Here is a 24,807-nt window from a genome sequence, read left to right as displayed (position 1 = left end):
AGGGCACAGAGGGGGCTTTGGTCCCTCGTCCCGAGGGGCTTTAAGATCAGTTAGAAAATACAGGCATTTGGGAGGCTAGAGAGAAATATGTGAAGTCACTCAGACCTGAATCCTCAGCAGGTGCCTACAAGCTCATCAATGAAGCAAGGAGGGGACGACCAGGGTGAGGCATGTCACCCACTTTACAGGAGGCAGGGCGGGAGCTAGCTCCCAGAGCAAAGGTGGGCAGGTTATGTGACGGCACCCAGGCTCGGAATTCACCCTGATGCTGGGCCATGGCACCAAGATGACTCATGCCCTCCCCCAGGTCCTCTCCCTGGGCACAGAGCACATCTTGGGGACGATTCTAACTATTCACCCTTTCAACATCACGGGGCCTAATCATCGAGCACTCCAGGGATGCGTTTTTATGACATTGTTGCTTGAGTGTACAGTAAAAAAAAATTGTGGCTAGATGTGTTCTTACAAAAAGAAAGGAAAGATCTACATGCTGCAATTCTACAACCTACGCAATCAAGAAATGCACAATGCTTCTCTTAATATTGAGCCCGTAAGTCTGTGTTCTCAGAGCCTTGGAAGCAGCTTTATTGGAATTCTTTGAAAACTCACACGTGGGTGCTCACACACACAACACGCATGCCTGCTAGTAGGGAGTCTCATTAAACATGCCCACCCCTCCTGGGAGTTCTGGGCCCTCGTGTGTGAGGATGTTGGTGGCCATGGTCCCTGGGGCCAGCCCACAGCTGACCCCATTGTTGTCACACTCAACTCTGTTATCATCCTCCAACACCCCCCCCCCCCCCACCCACACACACACAATCAGCTACAAACCGACATCAGGAAGGCATTACCTTCCAGCGCTGCAAACCTGCCCTCCAGCGTCACGTCACGGCTGGCTGAAGGGGCATCGGGGCTGGTACAAAATGTCCATCCTCCTCTGAAGTCCCCGAGATCCTGGGGAGCCAGTGCAGCCTTGTCCCCAGACCCCGAGTCCACTTACCACCCCGGCCTGTCGGTGGCTGAGGTCCCACAGCCGTGGCGTCAGCTCACTTGGGCGCAGCAGCCACCACCTGTGTCCCTAGCTCCTCAGTCCATGGCTGGCAGGACACCTGCCTCTGAAGTGTCCACACTTCAGGTCAAAGCTCTTCCTCATCCTCTGCCAACACCAGGCCCCCGGCGGAAGGCAGATGCGGGTCCCCGGGCCAGGCCCTGTGGTTTGAGTTGATGCTGTTAATGTATTTTACTGGGTAGAGTAAACTGACGGGGTGGGTCTTGGAAGCTTAATTGTTTCTTACAAAATTAACTTCTTCCTTTTAGAGAGCTGGTGTGATGCCCTCTGCCCTCGCAGCTGTCTCCTTTCTCTTGCTCCTGCTTTCGAATGTGTGCATGAACCACCAAATTCATCCCACAGGGAAATGACGGCAATATTATATGTAATCTGTGTTGTGTGCTTTATTAATCAAGTAGAACACTAATAAAAAACCTTCATAATTAGTGGAATAGGCATTAATTCAAAGATGTTTATTGGAATAGAAAATTAGAATTTGATTATACCTTTGTTCTGAAACAATGGCTGGTTTTCATTTTATTCAGGGTATTTGTTTAGAAACTGGTCTTAGACGAGCCATATGGTGAGTGTCATTTGCTTTTTAGTTGAGTTGATAAATACCGCAGTGGTCTTTGTGGACATGGGCGATCTCTCCATGTTCGATGCTCTAAGAAACCAGGACCGGGCCTCTCCGGGGAGAGAGGTGTGTGGCCGGCGCAGGGTCGCCCTGCTGGGCCGTGTCCGGGGATGGCAGGCGTGAGGGCGAAGGCCAGCTCTGCTCTTTCCAGCTCTTCTTGGGGCGGCAGGATGGTCCCGGGGCGGCAAGGGCCCACTGCGAGGCGGCTCTGTCCTGGGACACCCAGCCCTCCCACATCGGGGGCAGCTGTGGGTTTGGGGGCGACGTTGAAGGGCTGACAGCCGGGCGCTGCAGGTCTCAACGGATTTGCCAGAGACAGTTCGAGAGGCTGAAGCTTCCAGAGCCCGACGCGCACCTTCTCAGGGGACGCCAGGGTCGCGGGTCAGCTCCTGGCTCTGAAAGAAGCCTGGCTCTCCAGAGTGGCCATCTCCGGCAGCGGGAGGTCGGTCCTTAGGATGGAGAGAGACAGGACAGGAGCTGTGGGGAGCAGGCCCTCTGTCAGCTCTGCTGCTCAGGCTGAACCCGACTTTCACAGCCTGCCGACCGCCGCCTGTCTGCTCACGTCCGCCTCAGGGGGATCCTTGTGCACACATGGGCTCTCACTCTTGCTCCGTCTCTCTCTCTCTCTGTGTCTCTCCGTCTCTCTCTGTCTCCCTCTCTCTCTGTTTCTGTCTGTCTCTCTGTGTCTCTCTGTCTCTCTCTGTCTCTGTCTCTCTCTCCTCCCTCCTGGGGCATCTACTTTGAAGGAGCAGCTTACACTTAAGTCTTGTGGTTTGGATTTTTTAAACAGTAAGCTCGCTAACGTGCGTGGCCCTGCAGTTTTCGGATCGGCAGCTCCGTTGGGTGGACGCTAACGAAGGGTCAGGGGAGGTGCAGACTCCCACCCGGCCTGCATAGTGGGTGCTCAGGGGCCGCACAAAGACACCCCTTTGGGTCAAGACACTGGACCCCCGAGGCTGTCTGGCTGGGCCCCTCTGCACCAGCTGCCCTCAGCCAAAGCCCACAGCCTGAGCAGACGCCCCTCCCAGGGCCAGCCCACACTCCGTCACTGGTCCCTGTGGGTACAAAGGCCCCACTCGCTGGCCCCAATTTGGGACCACCCTGTGGGGCCGCCAGCTCCAGAGCTCCCTGTGGGTGGGCTGCGGCCTCGTCGTGACAGCATCACAGCCCAGCGTTCCTCACCCGCTGCCCCCTGCACAGGCACAGTCATGACTGGAGAGTCACCCCCTGACCTGGGCATCCCACAATCTGACACGTGCGTGTTGGTACCGTGGTCATGCATGTGCGCACACACACGGTGCACACCCGCACATACGTGCCCCCCAACAGGCAGAAACGAATGCCCTGCACAGCCACACTCCTGACCCCACATTGGGGTTTACTGGGATTTGAAATGCCCTTAACCTAGAGACACATGGAACTCCTGGTGCTCAAGATCCTACGAGGCCGGCCACGTCGGGCAGGGCCCGGTCGAGCCCCCTCGGTGGGCCCCAGGCCCGAGAGTCTCCCTGAGAGGACCCAGGCCCTGCTGCGGAGACGGGCCTGGAGTCCGGGGTCCGCAGACAGGTGCAGGGGAGCTGCAATGAGGGCGGAGGGCTGGGAGCACAGGGGCCACAGCAGGGCCATGGTGCCAGGCCTGCCTCCCAGACCCGCCGGCTCCTCCGGCCATGCGCCCCTCTACCAGACCTCTAGCGCAGGGTCACACGTGTCCTGGACTTGGCGGCTTCAGACAACCACCTTTTACTGTTTCTCATGGTTCTGGTGCCGACACCAAGGGCTGCTGATTCTGGCGCTCACCTGCGGCTGCGCTCGGACTGTTGACTAAACCACCGTCACCGTCATTTGCCGCTGTGAGACCAAGGCTCCCCAGGGGGATTGGGGATTGGGGCTGAGGCAGGTATGATGCTGAGTGGGGCCGACTCCAGGGGTGAGGGCTGGGTGCCCAGGGGCTGCGCCGTGGCATGAGCGGCAGCCCGGGAAGGGCAGAGTGTCATGTGGGGTCTCATGCGGCTGCAGGCAGATGACAGCTGGACTGGAACATTGGAGGTGGCCTCACCCAGCTGTCCAGTACTGGGCAGGAGTGGCGGGGCGGTGGGACCCCTCTCTGTCTCCCTCCCTCCTCCCTCTCTGTCTCTCTGTATCCCTCTGTCTCCCTCCCTCATTTTCTCCCTTTCACCCTCTCCCTCCCCCTGCATGTCCTCCCCCCACCATGTGTCCTCCCCACACCATGTGTCCCCCACACCATGTGTCCCCCACACCATGGGTCCCCTCACAACATGGGTCCCCACAACATGGGTGCCCACACACCATGGGTCCTCCCACACCCTGGGTCCCCCCACACCATGTGTGCCCCCCACACCGTGGGTCCCCCCACACCATGTGTGTCCCCCACACCGAGCTTGCACGTCTCTGCAGTATGCATCTGGCTCCACCAGAGAGTATTCCAAAAGGAAGGAGGGAAAGCGGATCCTCGTTAATCTGGGCTCTGTGGTCTCAGAGCAGCCCTTCTGCTACATCCTCCAGCGAAAGCAGAGGGCTCACGGATGCCGGGGCAGGAGACACCCCCGCCTCCTGATGCCTGTGCCTCCCGGGGGGGGGGACCCAGCTGACACCAGCCTGACCAGAGTGGTGGCCCATGACACCCCACGTGGATGGAGCACATGGGCGCAGGCCAGCTCAAGTGGCCCTTTACATAAATCTTACCCAGTCTTCACTCCAAGCGAGAGCAGCACGTGGGTGCCTGCATCCCTGGGGTTCCCTGCCTTCCCTGGGTGGAAAAGTTAGGGGATTTGTCTGCAGCCAAGAGGCAACCAGCACCAGGTGGGGAAGGAGGTACAGCAGTCTGCGGTCACAGCCAGACCCCCTGGGTCCGGACGCAGAGGGTCAACTGGAGTGCAGGGTCCTCCATCCCACCGGCACTCCCTGGGCCGGCTCGAAAGTGGAGGGCAGTGTTGCATGGACAACTGACCCGCTGCCCACCCACCCCAGTGCCCGGGACGCCAGGGCCTCCCCTCGTGCCCTTGGGTTGTGAGGCTATCCCCAGACCCATCCCACCCACGGCAAGTCACGCCACGAGGGACCTGCACCAGGAGGCCGCCTCTCACCCACCTGGGCGCTGCCCCTCCCAGACCACTGCCCACACCTCGGGCAGCCCCCGGGCACCCACCTCTCACACCTGGAGACAGCCCCAGTTGGCATCAAACCTGCCCCAGCCCCAATCCCCAATCCTCCCAGGGAGCCTTATTCTCATGGTGGCAACTGACAGCGATGACGGTGTAATTAACCAAGTCTGCGCGCAGCCCCAACACCCCTCACCTGGACAGAAGCCTTGGCCACGTCCTCAGCCCCCCAGCTCCACGGCCCTTCTGAACCTGGTGCCTTCTCCCCTGGCCACGCTGCCAGAGGGACTGTCCTCTGCTGGGGATCAGAACCTCTTCCAAGCGCAGCCAGGACTGACCACTCAGGTCTGCCCGCGGACGCCAGGCATCGAGGACACACAAGTCTCCTCTGAAACACAGGACACGGCCGTCCCAGAGCCGCAGCAAAGCTCTGTGCTCCATGCACAGCAGCTCTCCCCTGGCGTCCCCTCACGGCACTGATGGTCACTCTGTCTCTCTGTCTCTGTCTCTCGCTGTGTGTCTCTGCCTCTCTCACACACACACGCCTTCCTAGTTTTCTCTTCAGAATTTATAACCATGTGCCATCAGGACCCCCTGGTCTCTGCCCCTGCGTTGTCCCCCATGGGCAGAGCCCCAAGGTGCTCACCACAGACCCCACCCACCTGGCCCCAGGGGCACGAGCAGTGGACAGTGCTAGTGACTTTCCACACAGCAAGTGGTCAGCTGCAGTAGCCACTCACTGAGGAATTTCTTTTTGTCTAAAAGAAGGAAGGTGTCCTTTCGGTTTGGGAACAAAAAGTTGCCTTTCATAAGTGCTCAATTTAGAATTATTTGTTAAAATTAAGCCCTTGTTCACTCAGTTTAGACTGAGTAATCTTCAATGCCATGTGATAAGTAATCTGCTTTATTAGTTAAAAAAAAAAGTACTTGTCATATTTGTGCATGTGTTAAATTAACCTCCCTCTGGTGTGTCACCGGCTCTCCTGGGGGCAGCAGAGCCAGGCCCCCCGACGGACACAGCCACCGAGACCCCTGGGACGGGCAGGCATGGGGCCTCCCTCTGCGCTCGCAGCCCAATTGTGCATCTACTCGGCCGACCAGGCTCCGCTGTGGCCAGGGCGGGTTGCAGGAGGAGCCTGGAGGGAGTGGACAGTGAAGGGTCCAGGCTCCATTTCAACCCAGCCAGGACCCTGGGAAAGTGGCTCCCAATTCACATCCCCCATGTAACACACATCTCAGTGTGCCAGGACGACCCAGCCTCTGGACACACCTGCTGAGAGGGGTGTGCGCGGGCGAGGGGATCGGGGAAGGACAGCAAGGACAGGCGCTAACACTTACAGGTGCCGCCAGCGTGCCGAGTGTTGTCAGTGCTCTCCACGTGCTGACTCGCTGCACCCTCACCCCGTCCCACAGAGCAGGTGCAGTTACTACCCACACTTACGGATGGGGACACTGAGGCACAGAGAGACAGCATGCCCAAAGTCACGCACCAGTTGGTGGGGACAGGAGTTCAGGCCACCTGCGCTGGATACATCATCCTACTCCCAAATGGTCCAACAATAATAAGGCCTTCAAGAGAGGTGAGAATGGCACACAGGGGCCCTAACCTGGAAGTGAGGGTTGGATGGGACTTCACAGAAGACACGGCCGTTAGCTGAAATCGGGTATCAGCCAGAAGGAGAAAGCATGGAGGAGGGAACTTTAGGAAGTCGGAACAGCGTGTGAGTGGGGCCACTGCAGACAGTAGTGCAGGACGTGCACTGCACAGTTCCGATCACAGAAATATACATGTGCCCCTGAAACTGGGCAACTGGCAGCGCTGCATGGACCAGGCCTTAGGAGAGCGGAGAGCATGGCACCCATGACAGTCTGAAAGAGGTCCCTGCAGTTGGGGGGGGAGGGGGAGAAGGCGACAAGCAGGGAAGAGAGGAGCTGGAGCAAGGGCTGCAGGTGCCTCACCTTTAAGGTGAGGTCATTGAGTGCTGCTTCCCTTGGGGCCACTTACGTTCCTACCACATGGCCTGTCTTGTAGATCCTAACTACAAGCCCTAGGGGAAAGCAACCCTGCTGGAGGCAGTCGACAGTGCAACACGGCAGGCAGGTCTGGAGGGGAGTGGGCACCGGAACAAGAGAACGGCACAGATGGACGGCCTGCCTCCTAAGGGCAGCTTGTCGCTGGTGCCACAAGGCAAATAAAGCTGCAATAGAAGTTGCTCTGGACAGAAGAGCCGGACTCCAGAGCTGAGGGCAAACACAGCCTCTGAAAAATGAGGGAAGAATCCAAAAAAGAGAGAGACAGAAGGGGCGCCTGTGAACTCTGCCCCGACCTCTGCCAACCAGAGCCGAGCTGCCCACTCAGAGATGGAGTTCGCAGTTTGAGATCAACCAGGTTAACGCCTGCTGAGACGAACCAACAGGAATCTAACACCATGCAGATCTCCAGCTGGGCAGCGGCTGGGCAGACCTCTGCAACTTTCTTGACCAAAGGAAAGCAGCAGAGTGACCCTGGATAACTGCTGAGGGTAGGTCACAACACGCCAGAGGACTCCTGCCTGCCCCTCTCTCACGTGCTAGCCCTCCAAACCCAGCCCCCACGTGTGAGGGGGTCTGGCCACAGGGAGCCCACATGGGGGTGTCCCCCCAACAGCTCAGTGCAGTCCTCGGCCGGCAGCCGTCACCAACCACTGGACTCGTGGTGGAGGCACCTCCAGATGATTCCAGCCTCCGCCTCTAGTCTTCCAGCTGAAGCACCAGGCGTCGTGGAGGGAGACGAGCTGTCCCCACAGTGCCCCGTGAAACTGCTCACCCACAGAAACCTCGGAGAGAGAATAAATTATTATTGTTGTTGTTTTAATCCATCAAATTTTGGATTAATTTGTTATGCAGCAATAGAAAACTAAGAACCTCAGGAACATGCAAGACCATATTACAAGGTCAAACATTCGTGGAACCAGAGTCCCAGAAAAAGAGGAGAGAGAATGGGCAAACATATTTGAAGGTATAATAGTCAAAAATTCCCAAATTTGAAAAAAGATGTTGAGTTTCAAGAAACTCAACAAACGTCAAACAGGATAAATACAAAGAAAATCTGCCTAGGCCCGGTGTAGTCAAACTGCCAAAAAAATCTTGAACACGTCGAGTGAAAATGGCACATTTTACAGAGGGGTGCCACAGATCAAGCACCACCACCTCCCGTGGGGCCACCGTGGCTGCAGCAGGCAGGAGCGAGCCGGAGCGTCCCGGGACGATGTCAGGCCAGGCCTGGAAATGGCCCACTTTCTCGAGGCTGGAGGTCGGCCGCGGCCCCCTGAGCTCCCTGGCGGCAGGAGGATGTGGTCTCCCTGTGCCCGGAACAGGACAGGCACCGTGAACACAGGCAAGAAAAGGCCTCCTCCCTCGCGTCTCCCGTGGATCCTCTCTTATCCACCCGCCTCTGCGGATCCCCCCACCCCGGGCTCTCGGGGAAAATCTCCACCTCTGCAGTTTTCTCCCTTCTCCCTCTCTGAAATTAAAAACTTCTCTAATTGTTGCTGAAAAGCCTAAGAACAAAGTCAATAATACATTATACAAAACCAAGTTGAGCCATAAATCTTGACGTGCAGCCATGTCTGAACGAATCAGGGCTTTGTACCTCCAGAGCCCTGGGGACCCAGGCTCCCCGCAGCCCCGCGCTCCAACCGCCTGTTCTGACCGCCGAGCATCAAAATACTCTTTAGAAACCTTGTCCTGTGCCACTGTATTCTGTTTTGTCTCAGTGCTGATATTTCAGGCCTGCTGATTTCTACTGTGAAGGGTTTTTGGGAGCGGCCTGGGAATCTCAGCACCATCCATGACGCTGTCTTTGTGGAAAATGCGCTATAATTTCAGACAAGTGACTTATTTCCAAGCTTGCAATTTGGAAATAGGCATCGTCTGCATCTTAATTCTTCAGAAACTGGTACTTCATCGATGGTAAATGTAGTAACTCGCAGTTACCCAAAATGTTAACTAAATCGACCCATTTCCTGACCATTTCCCTCCGTAGACGCGACCGTTGCTAAGGGATCCGCCCCCTCCGAGGCTCAGGAACAATGTCCTTCCAGTGCCTATGTGAAGCAGCGATTCCGAGCGTGCCTTCAGTCCCCCAGAACGACCTCACCGGGAGTCTCAGAGACCACAGCGCCTCTGAAGTCGCGCCTTGGGGTTCGAAGCACACGGGTTAACGACAAGTGAAATGTGTGGAAGTCCGTCGAAAACTGGGGAGCACCGTACCAAGGTGAGGGCTGTTAATGACACCAAACGCGCCGTTATTATGTCGGTCGCCCCAAAGGAACAGCCATCCGCACAGCGATGCTCCAGAGCAGGACAAAGGCTGCGGCAGCTTTAAAAATACAATGCAAGGGGTCACAATCGCCAGGACACCCTCCAACCACCTCAGCCCGTGTGGTTTCCTTTTCTGGAACAAACATGTGGCTGACGAGGATGGGTCTCTCAGCATCCTAACGTGGAGAATGCAACCCAAGAGAGGTGGACGCCCAGGAGTGGTCTCCCCTCGGTTGCCCTCCGTACCCTGTTTCCTAGACCCTGAGGATCAGTTTGTGGAGGGCATGCAGTCCAGCCAGGGGCACTCGCTGCAGCTGGCTGTCCCGTCACCCTCACCGGACAACGTGCTGAAGGGACACGGAGGCCTTGGAGCCCACATGGACAGAGGCACGAGGAGCCAGGGCGGCCAAAGTGGAAGAGCTGAGTCCCTGGGGAGAGGGGAGGAGATGGGGAGAGAAGAGGGAGGCGATGAACGGAGGTGAGAGTAGGCAGAAGTTGGGGGTGGGCAGAGAGGGACTCAGAGGGGTGGAGACCCTGTCTGGTTCACAGCTGAGCTCCGGGCTCCTAGCACAGGGCCTGGTAGAGAAGAGGCGCTGGATGATACTTGCTGATTGAAAAACTAGTGAAATAGGAGGATTCCAGGTCTGGGAGATCTTGTAGAGGTCATCTGTGTCCACCCCCAGGGCACACTCCCCCTCCCTCTGCCACACATGCACATGCACACACATGCCCACACATATGCACACCTGCATGCAGGTACATGCACGTGTTAACATGCATGACACACATGTGCACAAGAAGTGCACGCCTGCCTGCATGCTCATGCACACGCATATGCACTGTGTACATACATGGACATACGGGGTGTGTGTACACACACCCATACATGCACACATGAAGCACACGCATGTGCACACAGCTGAGGATGTCAGGGCCCAAAGGGGCCATGTGACTCTCCCAGGTTAAAACATAGGCTCTATTTGGGGAAAGGGAGAAAATGTCACCCAGAAGTGCCCCCAGTGCAGACATCTCCATGGACTGTGTGATGGTTTGTCACTGAGCTGTGGGTCCCAGTTCCCAGAGCAGCAGCTCACTGGGTAGAGTGCACGTCAGCCCACGATACGTTTGCAAAGAAGAGAATTCAGCTGTGAATCTTGCCATGAGACTAGCCACGTGCGCCAGCCAGTGCAGCAACCCTTCAGAACACGCCCCTGTCACATGCCCTGTGGGGCCCCCCGAGACATCCTGTGGGGCCCCGTCGCTGCAGGAGATGCCACCAGATGGACGAGGAAGCCGCCTTCTGCCCAGGCTGCACTGCACCAGCAGTGTCTCCTCACATTTCTGCTGCAGCCATGCCGAGCAGCCAATACCGCTCCCATTTTACACACAAGTCCATCAAGGTGCAGACAGGTGAGGGAGTGACTGCCTGGGTCACACAGGTGACAAACACAACACCTGCCTCACCCTGGGTGTGTCCATCCAGAGCCTGACCCTGGGGCTGCCCCTGCCGGCTGACCGCTGGTCACCAGGCCTGCACTCACGCCACAGGGCAGTGGAGGTCCTCGGGGGGAGTCACCTGGCTACCCTGCGAGGTGGGCGGCATCTGCACGCATGGGTAGGTCAGAACTAGTCCAGCCCAGGGCCACAATGGGGAAAGAGTTTTTATCCAAATCCTCCGTCTCATGGCCATGTGGATGGAGCCAGTGACAGAACGATGTGGCCAGGCTCTGCGCAGCCCAGGTTCCTGCTCCAGCCCAGATGGGCCGGCTCGGTCTGGGTGCTTTTCTTTCAGAGGGAATCCCACGTACACTTCATTTGCTCCCAGCCTCATCGAACGCGACCTTGTTTTTGTACAGAATGAAGACTCCTTCACTTCAGAGGGCCTAACGTTTCAGCCGCCAGGGGAAACGGAAAAGCTAACTTCGGACCTGACACGAACGTCCTCTTCTGCTGAGAAGAAACCCGGAATGATGGCCCCCCAAGCCCCAGCTCATTTCCAGAAGCCCCCATGCGGCCTCGTGAGCACGCTGTGCTCAGAGACGCTGGTGTTCCACCCCACGCGCCCCAGCAGACGGGGTAACACATGGATCCACAATGGATGGACAATGGCGCTCTGTGCCAGCACTAAACGCTCGTGCAATGAATTCCTCCAGCTCTTTCTCCACCCCTGGGAGGCTCCCCCTTGGATTCTGAAGGTCATTTCCAGCTGAGGTCCCGGCCCTTGAGCGATCGCCAGTCCTATCCGTTTTGGTTTGACCGCTGTGGTTCTGTGCCTGTCTTTGTCAGGCCTGGGCTGGGGGCCAAGCTGGCTGTGGGCGCTGGAAGAGAGGGCTTTTCCTTCCTCGTGTCGAGGTTCCATGGCAGGTGAATCAGATGTGATGGTTTCTCCATGGCCACTTATCTTCCTAATTTTATAGGCTGCTTCGGATTTACCCAGACGGGTGGTTGTGCACACGGTCAACGATGGGAGTCAATACCGTAAATGTTGCCTAGGAGGGGTTGGCCCCCGCCTCCCCCCGCCCAGCTCATTTCAATTTTTCCAACCACATAAAAGGGTGTTGGTGGCAAGATTAATGGACAGTAGGGAGGGAATATGCCAGCAGATATTTTCCAGGCTGCGAAAGTGTTTTCCCGGTGTGAGGCCAGCGAGCCACTGGGAGCCGGCCTCTGGGAGGGTGCCAGGCAGGGCACGGTGGCTGCTCAGGCCCTGAAACCCCCGTCAGAATGAAAGGGCGCCTGCTGAGTGGGAGGGCATCACCGTCGATCTGGGGGAGAAAAACCCTCTCCAGACTGAGGCCGCCCGCCCGCCCAGCAGAGCCGGCAAGCCAACACTCATTAGCACTCCCATCTCTCATCCGAGCTTCCGGGTGTGATAAAGAATTAGGTTTAGCAAATTAGGTGAGGAGAGGGCGTTTGGAAATGACACTGCCGATGATTGATGCTGCTAATAAGCCTTGAGCCGCAAGAGTTCCCAGTCCCCGGCCCAGCGCCACCCTCGCCGCCCGCTTCCCCAGCCACGAGGCTCAGCCATCTGCCTTCATTCACAAAATGCCAGGCTCGAGGGGGCACAGCAGGCGTGGAGCCGGTGGCGGCCGCCTGCCCGGCCCGTGCCTGGGTGGTGGGTGTGGGCACCCTGTCTCCCCGCTGGGTGAATGAATGGGTGGATACGCTCGTTTCAGGCCCACCTGTCCGAGAGTGGGTCCTCCTCCTTCCTTCCTCACCCCCTGAAATACTCACACATCCCTTAAATCAAGGAAAAAAGAATGAGAGGTCCCCTCAGGCATAAAGAAGGCCGAGCTATCAGAGCCGGACCCTGCCCCGACCTGCCTCCATCTGCGGGGTTTTCTTCCCATTTTTTCTTTCGTCTCCTGGAAACCACAGAATCATACCCATGAGGGTAGGTGGGCGACTGTGGGCCGGCCCCAGTGAGACACATGCAGGGTGTCAGCCCTCCCGCCACAGTGCTCAGGGAGCTGGACGGCCTGCCCCTCATTCCTCCTTCCCACCCCCGCCGCGAGACTCTGTGACTTGGATCCTATGCTCAGACCAGCTCCGGTAAGATGTAGCACATTCATCCCAGGAGGAGAACTTCTCCCAACCACCGAGGGTTTTTCCTTCTGATTCATCGTTATGTAAGTACCTTCTCGGAGCAAAACGCTGTACTAGGTACAGTGAGGGTTCAGAGACGTAAAATAAAGTTCCTGCCCTTCAGAAAGTTGTAACAGAGGTCAAAGGCAGGGGGCCCAAAGCATCCTAATAACCATGGCAGGGGAGTGAGCAGCAGATTATTAAAAGTGACAAGAGTCCAGCAAAGAGTGTGCTGGGTGGGCGGAGAAGGTGAGGAAGGAGGGAGGCGGAGGGAGGGCCTGAGCAGGGCGTGTGGGATCAGCAGGGTGGGGTGGGGAGATTCGGGGGCTGTTCACGTGGTGGGGGGCACCCCAGGACACGTGGCAAACCTACTCGGCCCGAGCAGGGCACTCAGCTTCCCCAGAGGAAGACGGGCCTGGAGGGGGAGCTGGAACCCAGCGTGGAGGGTTGGGGTCTGGCCAAGGTCTGGGGAAATTTTCCTGGAGGCAGCTGGGAGCTGTGAAAGGATCTAAACAGAGACACTGATGCAAGTAAAGCAATCGATAGGGTGGAGCCGTCTTGGCAGAGAAGAGGCGAAGCGGGTGGCAGAGGCTGGAAGGCCAGTGGGTTCCTCGCCAGAGCTGCTGGCCCACCCCAGCAGGTGCCGCCTGCCCTCCCCGTGGGCCGCTGTGCCCCCAAGGCCTTCACCCTTGCTCCCCGACGGGGGTCCCTCGAGTCCATGCTGACTAGACTACACCATGCTGGAGATTGACCTTCCTGCACTTCGGCTTCGTTACAGACGACAGGGACAGAATATTTCACTGCTTCCAAACACACAGCAGGGTCAGCTCCTTGTTCTGAAGCTTAGGCTCATCGAGAAAGTCCGTCCTCCGTCTTATCCGTTCTGTAAGTTAAGCTTCTGGGCAATTATGGATGCATGGACTTTGGAAGGTAAGAGCGCCTGTACGAGAGATAGAGTCCTGGGAAGACCCTGCAGGAAGACCCGCTCCTCACTCTTCCGTCTGGAGGCACATCGGCCGCCATGTGGTTCTTTAATAGCAGAAGGGTTGATGACAGATTGATGGAGAATACCACGGGAAAGACGGAAACACACCTGTTTATAGTGTTATATCGACAAATAAAACAATGTGTGCAGAAGCTCTGGTCACATCAAAAGTGTTGCCCAAATCCGCAGGATTGTTATTACACGGACAGAGATCCTGGGAACTCCATAACGAGTCTGCCACCCGGCCTTGTTTTCTCTCCCCCATCTCCTCCATTTCCCCCCTAGGTCAGCGGCCAACCCTACACACGCACGATGATGTCCAGGCATCTGTCCTTCGTCCAAACTCCCCTCCAGACCTGTGGCTACACTTGATTTTTCCACCTGAAATCCCACCACAGTCCAGACTCCATGTGGCAAAACTGAGCTCCTCTCCCAAAGCCCCCTGTGTTTGCCTCCAAAATAAAGGAACCCCCCCCTTCGCCTAGGCCCCAAGCCCACAGAAAGTCTTCCTAGAGTTTTCTCTCTCCGTCTCCCCATCTTCCTGTCCAACAGTCCTCACATCTCATTGCCTCTGCTCCTAAGTTCCTCCCACGCATCGCCCCCTTCACCTGCACTGCCACTGCCTGGGGTCGCGCTCGGCTGCTCCTCCGCTTACAGAAATCCCGCCTGGCTGTCTCCCACTGCCTGTGCTGAAGCCATGTCCACTCCTCCATCACTCCATCCTCCCAAAGGCAAATCTGATCGCATCACTTCGGCCGTCCGCGGCTCTCTCTCCCTGATAAAATGCATCCAAGGCCAGGGAGTGTAGTCAATAAGGTTGTCATGACTCTGTGTGGTGACAGATGGTGACCAGGTTCACCGTGGTGGTCATTCCGCAATATACACAAATGTCACATCACTCTGATGTACGCCTGAAACTAATAGGAGGTTGTATGTCATTTATACTTCAATAAAAATCCATAAATAGTAGAACAGAATGCATCCTAGGCCCTTCACCACCTCGCCAGCCACCTCTCAGCTGGCTGTCAGCCCTCCCCATAGGCAGGCTCTGCTCTGGTCACGCTCCGCTCCTAGAACTCGCCAAATCCCACAACCTCCCCTGGCTGTTCTGACAACAGCAATGCCCTCCCCGGTCCCTCCAGGAAACCCTCCCAAATCCTTAAAGACTGGCTTCGTGTCGCGATGTCAGCCTCCCAGCCAGCGTCCTCACTAGCTGATCCCTAGGTGAGTGCCTCATCATGGCAGGGAGTCTCTGAGCTGCTCTCTGCCACTGGACCGTGGACTGTCTTACGGCAGGACTGTCTTGTTCTCCGTGGCATCCTCAGAGCCTTGCACTTAGTAGGCCATCGACGAATGTCTGTTGAATGTGGGGCGCACATTCCTCCTGCCCCAACCCTGGCAATGGCCTCCACCATCTTCAAAATTACTATTTCTATGCTTCCTTGTTCCAGAAGGACCTAAGGACACTTTGATCAAAACTTCACAAGGACCAATTTCCCGGGACTCCTGGATTAGCTAAGAGAGCCAGAGGCTTAAAATTACAAAGTCATTAATTCACTCAACAAATATGGATTCAGCTCTCAGTGTGGGAACAGACTCAGCTCCATGAAGGTGGCAAGTTTCCGTGTCATCTCCACCCTGGATGTTCTCAGGAAGCCCGGGCTTTGCTCATTGATCACAGGAGGTTTGGATGTGAGCAAAAACCACCCCTGGTTTCTCCAGGACCAGAGGAGAGGTGGGCGTGAAGCCCTTTCTCCGCTCTTCAGGAAGAGCTGCTGACGATGCCAACTCTACCTAGCCCCACATGCTGTCCTCCCCAACCGAACTCCGAAGGACAGTTTTCAAAGGAGCTATGCCATCCTGGACTGTAAGCTTGGCCATACATATCGAGGAACTCCAATCAACCAGGAGTGGAGAGCGCTCTAACCACCACCCACTGGCTCTCAGGTCCCCGGCAAACCAGTTTACTTCTCTGGGACTCAGATTTGTCACCTGTAGAAGGAGGAGGTTGACCTGGACACCATCAAAGATCTTCCCAAGTCTGGAACCCCGGAATTCTGATGCTCGTTCACAGTGAATCCATACAGCAGAGGCAAATACATTTCTGAGCTGCTCATCTTAAAGAAAACCACTAAAAGCGATAGGCTTGGAATACAGCGCAGCAAGGCCTCTGCCTCCTCCCGGCCCACTCTAAAGGGGCAGGACCAGACAAGATCACTGGAGGAGAGGCTGACGCGGGGGCTGGGGGGGAAGGTCCCAGGAGCCTCGTGATAGGTTTTGCCTTCAGCCTTGTTCCTCCACTCGTTCAGCAAGTGTTTACAGGAATACATATATGCAAGACTCCGTGTGAACAGAGGGGTACAGCAGCTGTGAAAAGATGAGCAAAATTCCTGCCACGTCACATTAAAGTGCAGGGAACAGAATAGTCATTGACAAGGACAGGTCATGATAAGGCTTTGGAGAAAAATTCAGCAGGGTGAGAAGGCTGGGGGCCATGTGGGGACCAGAAGGCCGCTCTGAGAAGGGGGATCCAGGCAGAACTGACCCGGAGAGTGGGGAGAGCCTTCCAGACCAAGGGCGTGCCCAGTGTCAGAAGCCAGAGCTGGAAGTGAGGGCGGTCCCCAGCATGGGCAGTGCCGGGGCTGGAAGTGGTCGGGCTCAGGACAACCTTGAACGTGGAGCTGACAGGACGTGCTGTTGACTTGGTGAGATGAGCTGAGGTTTGCGTGTGGAGAGTGAGAGAAAGAGAGGCCTCCAGAATGAATCTTAATATTTTGGCTTAAGCAGCTCAGTGAATTAGGTGGGGGTAGAAGGCTGACCCAGACGCCTTGCTCTAGAACTGTCTGTGATTCCACTTTTTTTCAGAGTCAAAAAGCCTCCCAGGTTCTTTTCCCACTAAGAAGGCTGGCGTTTGCTCTGTCCTCCCCCCAACTTTTCTGCTTTCCGCAGGATCCACCCTCTAGAAAAACACTGGGCTCCATTGGTCTTCAGTCCTGCCTCCTCCTCCTGCCACTGAGCATCATTCCTCCTGGTGTGTAGATGGCACAGACAGGACGAGAAGGTAAGAAGCTGGAGACAAGTTTGGATGCGTCTGCTGGGCCTGCTCATCCTTCTCTTCTCCTAGGCTGGCATCCTGGCTCCTGAATCTCTTTCCTTTATCATCAGTAACTCTGAAGCTTCTAGCTCCAACTTGTCCCTGGAGCTGCTCAGCATTTTCCTAAAAGGGACGTGGGAATGTCTGGAAGTGTGCCCACGGGGCACCAGCTCTGATAGGAGAGAACAGGAGACATGTGGACTTGAGCACCAGCAAGAAAACAGCACCTCACACCGTGGACCCAGGGCCTGCCCCCCCAGGAGCAGAGCATGCCTGGCCACAATACCAGGAAGAACATATACCTCCACACCAGGCCACCTTCTCCGTTTGGCCATTTCTGCCCATGAAGTGTCACTGCTGATGGCTATCAGTGCTGAGGGCAGCTGACCGTTGCCTTGACAAACTTCAAGGGCACTTCCCAGCTTATCTTCTGCCCCTGGATCCGTGGACTGGAGATTCAGTAACTGCAACACTAGCAAATTTCATGTTGATCCTTAGCAAAATTCTAAAGCACTTTATTAAGTAGATAGATGGGGAGTATTTTTTTTTCCTGCTTTATCTCCCCAAACCCCCCGTACATAGCTGTATATCCTAGCTGCAGGTCCCTCTAGTTGTGGGACGTGGGACACCACCTCAACATGGCCTGACGAGTGGTGCCATGTCCACGCCCAGGATCCGAACCCTGGGCCGCCTGTAGTGGAGCACGCGAACTTAACCACTCGGCCACGGAGCCGGCCCCCGGGGAGTATTTTTTTAAAAGAATACGCAGCATTTTCTGAGGCCAGTATTACCTGATATCAAAACTAGGCAAAGATATCACAAGAAAACAAAACTCCAGCGCAATATCTTTTATGAATATGGATGCAAAACTTCCGAACAAAGTCCCAGCAGACTGAATCCAGCAACATATAATAAGAGTTATCCACCAGGACCAAGTGGGATTTATCCTGGGGACACCAGGTTGGTTTAAATCTGAAAATCAATTATGGTAATACATCAATAGAATAAAAAACAAAAATTCCATGATCATCTCAATACATACAGAAAAAGTATTTGACTAACCCAACATCTTTTCTTGATAAAAAACCCTCAGTAGGGGCTGGCCCCATGGCCGAGTGGTTAAGTTTGTGCGCTCCACTGCAGGCGGCCCAGTGTTTTGTTGGTTCGAATCCTGGGCGCGGACATGGTATTGCTCATCAAACCACGCTGAGGCAGCGTCCCACATGCCACAACTAGAAGGACTCTCACAACGAAGAATATACAACTATGTACTGGGGGGCTTTGGGGAGAAAAAGGAAAAATTAAAATCTTTAAAAAAAAAAAAAAACACTCAGTAAACTAGGACTAGAAGGGAAATTCCTCAACCTCAAAAAGGGCATCTACACAGAAACCCACAGCTAACGTCACACTTAACAGTGAAACACTGGATGCTTTCCCCATAGGATAGTGAAGAAGACAAGATGTCCACCCTCACCCTGCTCCTCACAAATGTACTGGAGGTTGTACTCAGTTCAATTAGGCAAGAAAAAGAAAGAAAAGGCATCCAGACTGGAAATGAATAAGTAAAACTATCTCTAGTTACAGATGACATGATAACTGTATACAGAAAATCCTAGCAAATCCACTACAACCCTATTACAACTAATAAATTAGTTCAGAAAAGTAGTAAGATACAAGATCAACATACAAAAATCAATTGTATTTGTATACAATTGCAATAAGCAATCCAAAACATGAAATTAAGAAAATAATTACATTCACAATAACATCAAAAAGAATAAAATGCTTAGGAATAAATTTAGCAAACAAAGTGAAAAACTTATACTCTGAACACTACAAAACATTGTTGAAAGAAATTAAATAAGACCCAAATAAATGGGAAAACATCCCATATTCCTGAATTGGAAGACACAACATTGTCACGATGGCAATATTCCCCAAACCGTAGATTCACCTCAATCCTTATCAGAATCCCAGCTGGCTTCCTTGTAGAAATTGAGAAACTGACTGTAAAATGCATAGGAAATAGCAACAGACTCAGAATAGCCAAAATAATCTTGAAAAAGAAGAATAAAGTAGGAAGAGTCACAGTTCCTGGTTTCAAAACTCACTACAAAGCAAGAGAAATCAAGACAGTATGGCACTGGCACATGGATAGACATAGGGATTAATGAAATAGAAATAAGACCCAATAAATAAACCTTTACCTCTATGGCCAATTGATTTTTGACAACGGTGCCACGACCATGCAATGGGGAGAGGACAGGCTTCTCAACAAATCGTGCTGGGACAACGGGATAGCCACATGCAAAAGAATGAAGCTGGACTGCTACCTCACACCATATACAAAAATTAACTCAAAATGGATCAAGGAGCTAAATGTAAGAGGTAAAACTACAAAACTCTTAGAAGAAAACCTAGGGGTAAATCTTTGGGAAAGGAGTCTTAGATCCTACTAGAAGCATAGGCAACAAAAAGAAAAATAAATACACTAGATTTCATGAAAATTTAAAACTTTTGGGCTTCAAAGAACATCAAAAAGTGGCTAGTGAAAGAATGTCAACCTTCAGAATGGGAGAAAATATTTCCAAATCATATATCTGATGAGGGACTGGTGTCTAGAATGTACAAAGAATTCTCACAATTCAATAACAAAAAGACAATCCAATTAGAAAATGGGCAATGGAGCTGAACAGACATTTCTCTGAAGAGGGTCAAAGACAAGAAGCTCACAGAAAGATGCTCCACGTGAGCAGTCATTAGCGAAATGCAAGCCAAAGCCACGATGAGAGACCACTTCCCACCCACTAGGATGGATAGAGTCAAAAACGTCAGATGACAAGTGTTGGCGAGGATGTGGAGAAACTGGAACCCTCATACACTGCCGGTGGGAAGGTAATGATGAGCTGATTGGAAAACAGTCTGGCAGCTCCTCAAATGATTAAACATAGAGTCAGCACATGACCCGGCAATTCCAGTCCTAGGCGGACACCCAAGAGAAACGAAAACACGTCCACATGGAAGCTTGTACACAAATATTTACAGCCACATTGTTCACAATAGCCAAAAGGGAGAACAACCCTAATGCTCACCAACAGACACACAGATAAACAAAACACAGTCCATACGGGGAAGTGTCATCATCTACAGCAGGGACGGATTTTGAAAACGTTACACTAAGTGAAAGAACCAGACAGAAAGGACCACGGGTTACATGATTTCGTTTATAGGAAGTATCTGCCATGGGGAAATCCATAGACAGAGGTAGATTACTGGTTGCCCAGGGCTAAGGGTGCGGAGTGGGGCACAGGGGGTAAGTGCAGGAGGTCATCACTTTCCCTTTGAAGTGATTAAAATGTTCTAAAATTGTGATAATGGCTGCACGTATCTGTGAAAGTACTAAAAACCATTGAATTTCACACTTTAAATGGGTGAAATGTATGTATGTGAATTATATCTCAATGAAGTTCCTTTTTAAAACTGCTAGATACAAACTTTTAACATGTTAGAATCCACCAAAACTGGCCCAGTTGGGCCATGTGTCAGTTTCCCGGGGCAGCCGTGACAAGCACCGTAACTGGGTGGGTTGAAACAGCAGAAATGTGCCCTCCCACCGTCGGGAGGCCAGAGCCTGAGACCAGGGTGTCGGCAGGGCCAGGCTCGCTCTGAGGCTCGGGGGGTCCCTCCTTGCTTCCCCCTGCTCTAGGCCACGGGGCAGCCCTTGGTGCTCCCTGCTCATAGACACGTCACCCCGACCCCCAGCGTCATCGTCACCTGGTGTTCCCTGTGTGTCTGCGTCTCTCCTCCTCTTCTCTTAGGCCTCATCCAACGTGACCTCACTTGAACATGATGGCATCTGCAAAGGCCCTACTTCCAAATAAGGTCACAGGTCACAGGTATGGGCGGCGGGATTAGGACTTGAATGTATCTTTTAGGGGCACACAGTTAACCCCAACAGGCCACAGACTTGCTTTACCGGTGTTTCGCTGAATTCCTCTTCTTTGGCTGGGGAAGCGCCGGTGGGACTTGGCAGCCTGGAGGCGGGCGAGCTCCTGAACCAACGGCTGCCAGCACCTCTCGCCCGGTCCCCTCAAAGCTTCCTGCTGATCTGCTGGCTTATGGTCCTGGCTGTTCCCTACGTTATTTACTTTGTTCTCATCGATTCTTCATGTTTAACTTCCCAGGGGTTTGCGTGTGTTAAAATTTTCATCATATGAACAGTGAGCACTATACGTGCATCCCGTTTACGAACCACCGAAGGGACGGTCCTCGCTTTCCGTCGTCAGAACTTAGACGTGGGAATTCGCCCTAGAAAGGACGCTTTAGCATCAAGTCTGTTCTAAGGTGGAGGGACGACGACACTCCTCACACCGTGGCCGGAGGAGCACAGACGTCAGGAAAGCTGGGTGTTTGCAGAAAGTCGGTTCCAGCTTCCCGGCCGCCCAGACTCACAGGATCAGAAGGAACGGAGGCAGCACCACTCCCCCGCTAGTCCGACCAACACCAGAAAAACACTGCTCAGCTTCAGCTCCTCCCCCAGGAGGGTCTTGCACAGACTCAGCCCCTCTCCACTGGGCCTTCATCTGCTCATGCGTCTGCTGTCCTTGGGGTGGCAGGGGACGCTCCCAGGTCCCATGTGCGGGGAGGGTGTTTGGATGCACCATGAAAGTATTCGTTGACTGAAAGACTCAGCTCACGAACACAGAGTGAAGATGACAGTATCTGTGCCCCGTACACAACCACACGGACGCTCTGAGTGTGGCCCACAACGGGCTCTCCTCCACCGAGGGTGTCGGAGATGGCCCTGTGCTTCTCCGGGATCTGAGTCCAGCCCCTCCTGGTGTTCATCTCACCCGTGGGGGGCCTGGGGTTCCTCTCAGGCTCAGACAAGCTGTGCATGAACTCCGCCCACTTCTCTTCTTGGGCAGCAGGGGGCCTGGGGTCTCCCAGGGGCAGGTCTGGAATGGACCTCCTCTCCCACCGCGTCCCAAGGCCCTGGAACCGGGAGCCATGCCAGTTCAGGCCCTGAGCCTCAACTCTCACCTTCCGAGAAGGAAACTGACCTGGGGCGAGAGGGAGGTGCACCCCAAGAGGACCCTCACCCGCAACCACAGCCGGGGCTCAAGGACGCGGAGGGTAAAAGGAATAAAAGGAACTCTGACCAAGGCTAGAACGGCAGCCCAAAATGCGGAGGAAACGCAAGCCCCTGCTTGACTCGGGTACCAGGAATAAGAGGGCCTTTAACAGTTAAGAGGTTTGAAAGGTCATTATGCATTTATCAGGGAAAAAGCAATAGGAATTTCTAAGCAGTGACATCTGGAAGAGCAAAAGAAATCACACTTCAATCACCATGAAAATCTCTGCTCATTACAAACAATCATATTTAGTTATTAATAGACATCGGCTAGACGCTGACATTTTGCACACTTCATCCCAAGATGCGTCAGGGACACTTCTGGCATTTAGTTTATCATTTTCATCAGTGTCTTCCATGGATTGACCGGCCCGACCCCAAAATCTCACACTGTCACTCATCATAAGTGAATTTATCAACATGTACGTAATCAGAATACACATGAGAGTTTTAACTGTTTGCATACGAAATTACTTCATTCTTCACGCTTCAAAAAAATTCAATTTTGTATAATTAATAATGATAAGGGCCAGTTGACAATTATATAGGTGGGAATAGTGCGAGGAGGTGATTGGAATTTCAATAGGCTGTGTGAATGTATCTGGAGGTTGCTCAATAATCAGCCGCCAAGGCTGATCCCTCCATTGTGGGGGGTTAACACAGAGCTCTTCAACTCCTATTAGAGGCAGCCTTACTTAAACTGCAAATTGGCACATATCCTATTAGTATTTTCCTCCTGTGACACATCCTGCAACGGACTTAGATGCACAGTCAGGCGAATATTAAAATTAATTAGGCTATTATTTTAATGCAGAGGAACAGCAGCTTGTCTCAAAAAAATCTTACAGACATGCGCACACGCGTGCACACACACACACCCCTCCAAATAAATGCCACAACCAGCGTCGCCTTGCACAAAAGACCACCACGACCTTCTGACAGACCCCTCCCAGAATGCTCTGGGTGACTTGGGACATGGAGTCATCGCATCAAAGGAGGAATGAGAGCAACCACGTTCTGGGTTTTTCCACAGACGGCCAGTCTCCACCACACATGATGAGGCTCTGCTCAGACAGAAATGTGATTTTACTTCTGCTTATGATGGTTTAGGGATGGTATTGTAACTTGGCTCATTAATTAGATGCGTCCCTCACGCTCTAACCTAGTTATTGCACTGCTGGAAGGGTCCACAGAAATGCCGCTGCCCCTGCTGCTCTGTGCCTCCTCTGCCCGGCCTCAGGCTGAGAAACAGACACGGTGGGCCTGCAATGGCTGCCAGAGGTTCCAACACCGATCATGGCTTCTGAATTACAGCTCCTCCAACCTCAGGGGCATGCAGGGCATCACAGCTATCGGGAAGAGGGTGACTCAGAGGGCTTTGGAAAAAACTAGCTTCATTCGTGATATTAAAAAAAAAAAAAAACCCACACACTCTTACGTAACCCTAAGCACCCTTTCCCACTGAATGTGCATTGCCTACCAAACAGGATTGTACGGTCTCACCTGAAAAACTCCTGTATTTTTTCCACCGATGCATCTCCACATTGCAGCCCCTGCAAATATGTGACACTCCTTCAGACGGGAGGGTTCAGCGCGGCACTGAGAGAGCTGGGCTCTCGCGCAGGACGTGCCCAGGGCACGTCCCACAGTCAGAGGGGCTCTTCCTCCTGGGGTCACACCCCACATTCTGGGCATCCGGGTTTGGCGCTCCGTTGTGTTGGATCCCCTGACAACCCTATGTGGAGTGACCACCACCGTTCCTGCCGCTGACAGAAGGGAGAATGAAGACTCTAAGAAAGGAAGACGCCACACCCAGGGATCCGGTGGCGGCGGGGGGGGGGGGCGCTGCTGACTCTGCATACGGTGTCCTGCCCACACCCCCTCCCAGCTCAGGGTGCTGGAGAGAGTCCTGCCTGAGACTCAGTGGCAAGGGCACACCCATCTAGGATTTATGCAACATCAGGTCTATGAGGGAAAAATCTGGCTTGTCACCTGCATTCCCACAGATGTGTGCAGAAACGAATGTCACCAAATTCGCGTGATCCAAACTCTGCCAGGGGCACGGGGAGGACCGCGCCTGCCTTCAGCTTCTGGCCCCAGCTTGATGACAAAGGAGATGCTGCAGTTCAGACCCCAAAGAACAAGGGAAGTTTAGTGGAAATGCAAAGGACTTCTTCCGAACTGGCTGTTCCTTCCAGGAATACGTGACAGGAAGAGGTGGTGCAAATCCAAAGACAAGAAAATGTCCAGAGCGTTTGGTGTGGTGCAGTCTGGGAAGGAGGGTACCTCTGCTCCTCCGCGCCAGGCAGGGAAGGGTAGGCACTGGCTCCGTCGTTACCGGTGGCAGAGAGTCCCAGGCAGAACTAAGCTCCTACCCAGGGTGTGTGCTACCTGCCACGACGTCAGATCCCACAGCGACCCCTCACTGTGACCCGTCATTGTGACCCCCTCACTGGGACCTCTCATTGTGACGCCTCAATGTGACCGCTCAGTGGGACCCCATCACTGTGACCCTTCCCTGGGACCCTCACGCACAGCCTGGTATCGGGGGACTGGGTCTCCACGGTGGAGTCGGAAGTCCCTCTCCAGGAGCGCCAATCTACACCCCACCCAACACGGCCTTGACGTCCGAGAACCCCTTGTTCTTGCTGCAGCACTGCACCCACAGTTCCCAAACCTCACAACACCCGCAACTCGCTGGGGTGAATTCTGGAAACAGGGCGAGTTGGGCACAGTGTCCAATTCCACTGCTCCAAAACACCCCTAAGACAATGGCCAGGGCTCCTTTAAGGGTTTAGTCCATGAGGAGAAGAGACTAGGAAGAAGACGGTGGACACAGGAGGAGGAGAAACTTCTGGAAGATGGAAGCTGATCAACTCTCCATCCAGACAGGTCAGGGC

General features: G+C 54.0%; 2 long non-coding RNA genes across 2 annotated transcripts; both read right to left on the bottom strand.

Annotated features, from left to right (window-relative positions):
* Positions 1-1,506: 1,506 nt before the first annotated feature.
* Positions 1,507-3,779, bottom strand: LOC124244186 (uncharacterized). The gene is made up of 2 exons (XR_006889908.1): positions 3,483-3,779; positions 1,507-2,134 (listed from the first exon to the last, which is right to left on the bottom strand). It is a non-coding gene; the product is annotated as an uncharacterized LOC124244186 (long non-coding RNA).
* A 1,913-nt stretch (positions 3,780-5,692) lies between these two features.
* On the bottom strand, positions 5,693-23,668 carry LOC124244185 (uncharacterized). Its single transcript, XR_006889907.1, has 2 exons — positions 23,411-23,668; positions 5,693-7,620 (listed from the first exon to the last, which is right to left on the bottom strand). It is a non-coding gene; the product is annotated as an uncharacterized LOC124244185 (long non-coding RNA).
* Between the last annotated feature and the right edge of the window lie 1,139 nt (positions 23,669-24,807).

Source organism: Equus quagga, chromosome 8 (genome assembly GCF_021613505.1).
Source record: "Equus quagga isolate Etosha38 chromosome 8, UCLA_HA_Equagga_1.0, whole genome shotgun sequence".
Lineage (NCBI taxonomy): Eukaryota > Metazoa > Chordata > Mammalia > Perissodactyla > Equidae > Equus > Equus quagga.
Note: the sequence above shows the minus strand (reverse complement) of the source record. Positions and strands in the feature narration are given on the sequence as shown.